This window comes from Mastomys coucha, unplaced genomic scaffold, assembly GCF_008632895.1.
Source record: "Mastomys coucha isolate ucsf_1 unplaced genomic scaffold, UCSF_Mcou_1 pScaffold9, whole genome shotgun sequence".
NCBI lineage: Eukaryota > Metazoa > Chordata > Mammalia > Rodentia > Muridae > Mastomys > Mastomys coucha.
Window position 1 is genome coordinate 56923280 of NW_022196915.1, and position 7857 is coordinate 56931136.

Sequence of the window (7857 nt, forward strand, 5' to 3'; positions counted from 1 at the left end):
AAGTTTGATGCCCAAGTTAGCATCAAACTGGTGATCTAGCTTCATCCTCTAAATTAGCTGTGCCACTAGGCTCAGCTCCTTCCTTTTCTCTCTAGATCAGGAAAAGCATGGTCACTGAAAGCTGCAGGATATCTAAATTGCAGCCTCAGAGTGTAAAAGTAAGTCGGCAGGGTGGACCCCAGCACTGCTCGTGGCCAGCCATTCCTCCTGCCTTTCACTGTGAGCCCAAATGAAGGGACAAGGGGTTTTACGAATGCATATGCTTTGTTGGCTCATGGGATCTCCACACTCAGCTCACCTAAAAAGAAGATCTACGCTTTGATTTTACACAGTGCATAAGCAGCATTAGGGCTGGAGCTGGTTACGTGGCTTAGCAGTTAAGACTACTTGCTGTTCTTGGAAAGAACCCAGGTTTAGTTCTGAGCACACACATGGTGGCTCCCAACCACTGGTAAGATGCACCTCCATACATGCAGGCAAAACACTCATAAAATAAATAAAATCTGCATTTTTTTAAAAAAGGCTCTTTCTATAGTGTATCAAATTGCATTTGCTAGCCATCTCTCTACTATGTAGAATAGAGTATTTGTATTCAGATCTGAAATTGAATACTAGTTTTATAACTTTGGGGCTGGGCCTGTTTTCCATTAGCCCTTCGATTAATGAGGTTGACAGATCAACCTCTCAAGTCTGCCTTCCGAATCACATGCATGGCACTGTGTCCTGGTGCTTAATAAGAGCCTTTGTTGTTGCTGCTGTCTTGGCTTAGGTATAATGTCTAATGTGGAAACTTCCAACGATGCACAAAAGTAGAAGAAAATAGCTCATTAGATCTCCAAGAACCCAGCTTTCATAGTAATTATCCACTCTTGTTTTATCTCAGTCACCACCCACAAAGATCATTTTGAAACAAATCATATGTATTATGTTATTAATTTATAACTATTACAATATATGCTTCTAAAGAATAAGGACTTTTGCTGGGCGGAGGTAGCGACCCCTTTAATCTCAATACTCAGGAGGCTGAGGCAGACAGATCTCTAAGTTCAAAGCCAGCCTGGGCTACCCAATGAGTTCCAAGACAGCCAGCACTACACAGAGAAATCCTGTCTCAAACAAACAAACAAAACAACAACAACAACAACAAGTCAATCCCTTCAGTTGTCACATAAATGTGTTGTTTCGTTTGGGTAGTGGTTTTGTTCTGTTTGCTTTGGTTTGATTCTGACTTTTTTTTTTTTTTAATGGACACAATCTCACTCTGTAGCCCAGGCTGACCTGGAACTCAAAGCATTTCTTCTGTTGCAGTCTCACAAGTGCTGGAAGTGTGAGCCATCACAATTGTCTGATCTTTAAAAAAAAAAATTGTTTATTAAATCTGCATTTTGATACCATACTTAAATTTCCATATATATTAAAAGTGCAATTGAGGCACGAGAAGAAATTTTGTTGTAAACATGTTCCGTGCAGTATTGTTTAGAATGAGAGAGAGAAAGAGAAAGAGAGAGAGAGAAAGAGAGAGAGAGAGAGAGAGAGAGAATCAGATGAGTAGAGGGTTGGTTCCAAAAGGGACCTGACAATGGAAGCAAAGACAGCAATTTAGACCATATCATAAATCAAAGGCCATTGCTAAGTCAGAAAAGCAGATTATAATGCCTCCCCTTTTAGTACTAAACCACTTGCACATACCGTATACCTATCTCTGAAAGGCAGGAGACGAGTGACTTTAATTCTCTCTTAATTTTTACAGTGAAGTGCTTACATCTTTCTACAATGACCATGTGTGACTTGTGTAAGGAAAGATTACTAAACCAACAAAAGATGGTGGCACACATCTTTAATCCCAACAGTCTAGAAGCAGAGGCAGACAGATCTCTGTGAGGTCAAGGTCTATGTAATGAGTTCCAGGCTGACCTTAGGCTTCATAGTGAAACCTTGTCTAAAAGCAACAAGAAGTCCAAACAGAGTCAATGGAACAACCCATCCACTTGGTTGGTTGGTTGATAGTTTTCCTATGTGTAGCTAGTTATACTTGGCTTGGCTTTGCTCTGACCATGAGTTTCCCTTCTGTTCTGAGAGGAGTCCTTTGAGGCAAGAAGAGGCATGACATAGAGGGCTGTGTCCTCACCTGCTTGTCTGGCTCACAGGCACACAGCAACACAAAGGGTCATTCATGCGGCTGCTACCGCACCGTAGCTCATGAGCTCAGGCAGACTTCATGTGCCATCTTGAAAGGGTGAGAAGCATAGATGGTTCAGGACTCTTCCTCTTACAGGAAGAGAAACTGAGTCACAGAGAATCTTCCCTTTCCTTCCTGCTGCCCTTCAGATTAGTCTTAGGGTAGACAGCTGAAACTGTTCCTAACTGGGAGGTGATGTCTCAAATCTCTTCTGAGTTTCAACATCTCAGTGTGGGTGTGTGAGGGGCCGGGCCGTGTGAGGGGCCGGGCCCTTGTGTTTGGCCAAAGGGGTGCTTAATCCTGCCTGTGTGACACATCACTCCACATTCTGTGGTTCACGATCTGACCAGACTCGCTCAGGTTCTCACGCCCATTTAAGGCAGGCCTGGCTTCTGCTTGGCTTTGCATCCTGTGGACTCTGCATTCTGTCATTGTCACTGACGCTGCCAGGATCCACACAGACCCCATGTCACTCTTCATGCATGACGCTTGATGCTCAGCAAATGCTTTCTGCATTCTGAGGACCTCAGTCCTCAGTCATCTGCTGTCCCACATCACCCCCTTTCCATTCCTTACCTCTTCTCATTTGCCATCTCCTCTGTAGGTACCGGCCTCTCTTCCTGCTTTGAATCCCTATCTATACCCAGGACTTTGCCAGATGCTATGTCTAAGCACTGATGGGCTTGGATTCAACATCTCCACAGATACCAACCCAGAGGATGTTCAAGTACTTTATTCAACAACTGGTATGGAATTTGCATGCTTATGTGTTATCTTCCATAATTTACTAAAACCTAACACAATCTAAATACTACATGAAGTTTAAGAAATAAAAATAAAAGTCTGTATATGCTTAACACAAATGCAATTAAAGTTTACATAGCTCAGGCTAGCTTCAAACTCCCTATGTAGCTAAGGATAATCTTGAATTTCTTGATTCTCCTCTGTCTCTACCTCCCAAGCATAGATTACATGCATGCATTGCCATATTGGGGTGAAGTTTGTATACTCTGTGCAGCATTCAAGTACTCTACCAACTGAGCAAAATCCCTATCACCAAAAATTCAATATAGAAAAAAAAAGGTTTTATTGTTGTTTGTTTGCTTGTTTCAAGTCAGGGTTTCTCTGTGTATCCTTGGCTGTCCTAGAACTTGCTCTATAAACCAGGCTAGCCTCAAACTCAATGACTGGCCTGCCTCTATCTCCCAAGTGCTGGGATCGTAAATGTGTGCTACTACCATCTATCAGAGGAAAATGTTTTAAATTTTATTTTATTGTGTGTGCATGGGTGTTTTGCCTGCATGCAGGTCCATGAACATGTTGTGTGGCAAAAGTTTTCCTGGAGAGAGAGAACACACACATTTTCTTACCCTAGACAGGGAGGAGCCCAGGACAAACCAAGGCACAGATACCACCAAAGCCCAGCTTGGTAAAGCAATGAGTTTTACTGGGGATACTTACAGGACTACAGCTGAGGGCTTACTTCCTGGAGCAGAAATGACTCAAAGAGTGCTGCATCACCAAAGCCCACCCCAGCATGGGTGACAGTCCACAAAGCCAGGAATCTGGAGTACACTGCACAGCCTGCAGGCTGCCCAGCAGGTTAGAGGGTGTCCTTTCCAGGTTCCTCAGTTGGTCTAAACCTCTTCCCATCTGTTCGGCTGGTTTCTGTGCCCCCACCACCACCCCCCGGGAGCTGGTTTGGTTTCAGAATCTTCTTGGTTTGTCAGAGAGTCTTCTTTGCAGCTCAGCCTTGCTCCTCTGAGAGGGACTCTCAAGCTATCGTTATTGCTTACTCTGGTAGAGAGGGGCCCAGTGATTCTGGTCAGTTTCAGGGACTTCCTGAATCTATTTTGAGTTATTCACCTTCCTGCTTAAGGAGCTTCTCTGCAGGATGGAATGTTTCAATCTTGAAGGAAACTATTATACAACAGCACCACATTCGTACAGTGTCAGCAGGGACCAGAAGGGAGCAATGGGATGCCCTGGAGCCGGAGTTAAAGATGGTCATGAGCTGGGACTGGAACTTGGGTTCTTTGCAAGTGCTCTTGACTTCTGAGCCATCTCCCTAGCCCCTAAAACGTATTTTTGGTCCTTGATTATGTCCATAGGTACAGAGGGGCCAACCAGAGGCTCCTTATTCTCTTCAGTGTATCCTACAAATGTCCCTCCTACCCCTTAGAAGTCTGCAGACTCTGCAGCAGCAGAGGTTGCCACCATGTGAAAGACAGCAACTCTGACTACTTGGCTGACATTTCTCAGGTGCCAAGCCCAGAGCTAAGTGATTTACATAATGATCTTATTCCACGATAACAATAAACTTGTATTATCAGCCCACTTCACAAATGAGACAGTCTTCTTCGACCAAGGTCACCTAGCTGGAAAACTATAGAGCTGAAATTGTTCCTATCTCCATCAGACTACAAAACCTGTGTTTTTCATCATTGTATTGCCTCTTGGTCACTGTTGCTTCCATCAAATTCCCTTGAGTGTTCTTTTGGGGACTTCCAACCAGCCTGAGTTCTGGGTTGTAGACAAGCCTCCTGCTGGTTGTCCTTTCTGACTTCAGTCTCAGGGCTTTGCTGGCTGGAGCCTGGAGGGTGGTTGGGATGAGAACACTCAAAGCTCTGTGTATCCTTCCACCCCCTACATTCTTGCCTCTGTGCATCCCTCCCTATTTTACAAGGCCTCTCTCCCACTCCTTTTCTTAGGGACACTTAAGCAGCTGGAAGATTCTCTTGGACACTCCAGAGTCTCCAAGGCTGCTGGGCTGGCTTCTCTTGATAAGAGTTGGTAAGAAAATGGTGCTGTGTATCAGTGAAGGTCTCCTAGGAGACCACCTGGACTGAGGATAAGGTTCCCACCAACCCCAGCTCAGACACTTCTTTTGAGACCCTTCCCTTACCCAGCCTCCTGAGCCCGTGGGTTAAGCTCCACCCCCCTCCAAGCACCTTAAAGTTTGGGGGCTGAATTGAAGCCGGAGATTTCCAAGTAGGGGGTGTGTTGAACGGACTTCAGGAGGCATCTTATCCTGGAAGAATCGGGGGGCGGGGGGGGGGTAAGGTGGAAGAAGCTACAGCTGCTGCCTCCAAGGACATCTGTATAGCTCCCAGGGGACCCTCTGCCCTTTCCCCCTCCCACAAGCCTGGGCGAGCAGGGACCAAGCTTGCTTGTTATCACCTGACGCTGAGCAGCCACTGATCCCATTGGTGGAGCCAGATTCGGTCTGGCTCTCCTGTTCCTTCTCGATTTCTCTGCCTCTCTCTCTCCTCCACGCTGCTTTGATTTCGCTCCTGCCTCTCTCTTCTTGCGCGCTCACTCGCTGGGTTCCGAGCAACGCCACCGCCACCGTTTTCTTGCCGGGAGCAGTAGCGATAGCTGCAGAGCCAGACAGGAGCTGCCTGTGGGGTATGGAAGCCGACTTCCCAGTAGCCCAGAGAGGAGCGAGCGAGCCCCGCTGCCTGTGACCCAGGCGTCAGGCTGCTGTCCCCTGCCTGGAGAGCTCATCACCCACACAGAGTCTCTCCCTTCCTTCTCTTCCAAGTATCCCTCTGCAGGGCCGGCTGAAGCCAGGTAAGTGCGCTTCTTCCCCCAAACCATCCTGCCTATTCTGGGAGGTTAAGAGCTGTGGCCACCAGGGTCCCGCAACTGTCCTGGCTGTCCACCTGGGTTGCCAGGCCTGGCGACCTTGTCCCCTTTCCCCTAAGTCCTTGGCAAAGAGCTTAACAGCTGGATCTGGTCTCCGGGGCGACACAGTTAGTTATCCCGTGACCATTCTGCGCAGTCGGCGATGCCAAAAGGTTCAGCCGGGTGGGGGAGCCTTCCCTCTGGCATGCCAGTAGCTTTTTGGAATGGGCTTGGGGAAGGGGGCCCAGTGTGTACAACGTGTCTGCATGGTTGGGAGGAGGCTGGAGGCTAGCTTGCGTAGATAGGTCTGTCTCAGCGCAGTTAGGTTCCTTTGGGGTTTCTGAGCGGCTTGTAGCATGTTTCAGAACATTTTTACGCGTGAGGTACATGTGTGCGGGGGCAGCGGTTATCTGAGTAGCCTGTGGGTATATGTGGCAGGGGCTCCAAGAGGCAGTAATTTTAGGGGGTGGACATGTCACTTGTCATGTGGGTGGGAATACATGTTGAGGGAGTACTGTAGCAACCAGGCTGTTTCTATGTGGGGAGGGGCAACTTGGAAGCAATAGAGGGTGGGTAGGTGGGAAGTGTGGGCACAAACCTCTGTCTGTGGGTAGACTTGAGTAGGTGTACAAACCTGTTGGCCTGTGAAGAGTCAGGCTGACCCAATGTGGCCAGAAGCAAACATGTTTTCCAAGTCTGTCTTGGAACCTACAAAAGGTTCCATGGAGAGAATACCAGAATCCAGGCAAAAGGAGTGATGTGTGCTCCAATATACACTTGTGCACAGGCAGCCATGTGGGTTGCTTGTCCTCTTGAGGGAAGTGGCATGCATATGTGTTAGTGCCCGTGGCTTCCTCTTTTCCTCAAATATCAACTTGTGACAACGAGGGGCACATGCCTGTGGGTATGTGTGGACATGAGCATGTGCGGGTTGGCATGAAGGCGACAGCTCTCACAGGGGAAATACCGGGGCATTCTTAGAATGTGCAAGGCAGAGGGGGGCACATCTATGCGTAGGTGGGTGTGGAGGAATGAGGATGTCTATGAAGGTATATGCGGAGGTATGTGGGCATCCCTTGCGCATGTGTATGTGTGCATGCCTGCCTGTGTGGGGGTGTGTACATGCTTGCTTAGGGTGGATTCACATGGGAGTGTGGGTGTTCCTAGGGTGCTGCCTCAACCTGTCCCTCACCGGCTGCCCTTCCCTAGGCATCTGGGTGTAGAGGAGCTGGGTTGACACCCACCCTTTGTCCATGCTGACTGGCTGCCCTTGTAGTGCCAGCTGCCCCCACTCTCACAGACCTTAGGCTAGGGTGTGGAGAGCAGCTCTCCCAGAAAGGGAGAGGAGAAGGGATGAACAAGGGCCTGGCCTGGAGTCTCCACCCACCACCAAAGCTGCCCTGGCCTCTAGGAAGACTCAAAAGTGAGGAGGGATCAAGGCAGGGATAGGTGTCTGCTTGGGGCAGGTGTAGGCTGGATCGCATGTGGGTGGGAACCACTCAAGTCCTGAGGTGGGAGTATGTGTTCATGTTCGTGGGTGCAAAAAGCTCTCTCAGAAGCGTCTTGTCAGTATCCAGGGCTCTGTTAACTCCTTGCTGCTCCACACCTCTCTTCCCAAAATTTTATATAGTAGGATTGTTTGTTGTAGGGTTGTTTCTAGATACCCAATGCCATTTGTCTCGGTTTGGTGAAGATCTAGGGGGACTCCCATGATTCTTTGACCATAGATGTCCTGTGCATGAAGCCAGAGACATTGGGCTGCAGGCTGGGAAGCTGAGTTAATAGTGGACTCTGAGGACCACCTGGGCAGATAAGGCCATCGATCATCCCCTCGCTCCTCCCTGTTCCTGCCACCCAGGCAGTCCACAGGTTAATGTAGTGGTGCCAGGCACTGGAGCAGGCTTAATTGACAGGAAAATGTGGGTTGGATTTTCTGGGAGCTATAAATAAAAGTACCTGATTTTGTAGGCACAAGGTGCCCTCACCCTAGCTCCTGGGCAAGGGAAGAAGAAGAAGGTGCAGGGTGGGGTGGGGAGAGAGAGAGAGAGAGA

General features: G+C 48.3%; 1 protein-coding gene across 3 annotated transcripts in view; it reads left to right on the forward strand.

Moving 5' to 3' along the window:
* The first annotated feature begins 2840 nt into the window (after positions 1-2840).
* Phyhip (phytanoyl-CoA 2-hydroxylase interacting protein) overlaps positions 2841-7857 on the forward strand; it is a 13823-nt gene continuing 8806 nt past the window's right edge. Inside the window, exons 1-4 of one of the 3 annotated variants that reach the window (XM_031361991.1) lie at positions 2841-2925; positions 3555-3781; positions 4891-4972; positions 5724-5752. The gene's annotated coding sequence lies outside the window, so the exon portion shown is untranslated. The remainder of the gene's footprint in view (positions 2926-3554; positions 3782-4890; positions 4973-5723; positions 5753-7857) is intronic. The other 2 variants (XM_031361992.1, XM_031361993.1) reach the window with 2 other exon arrangements.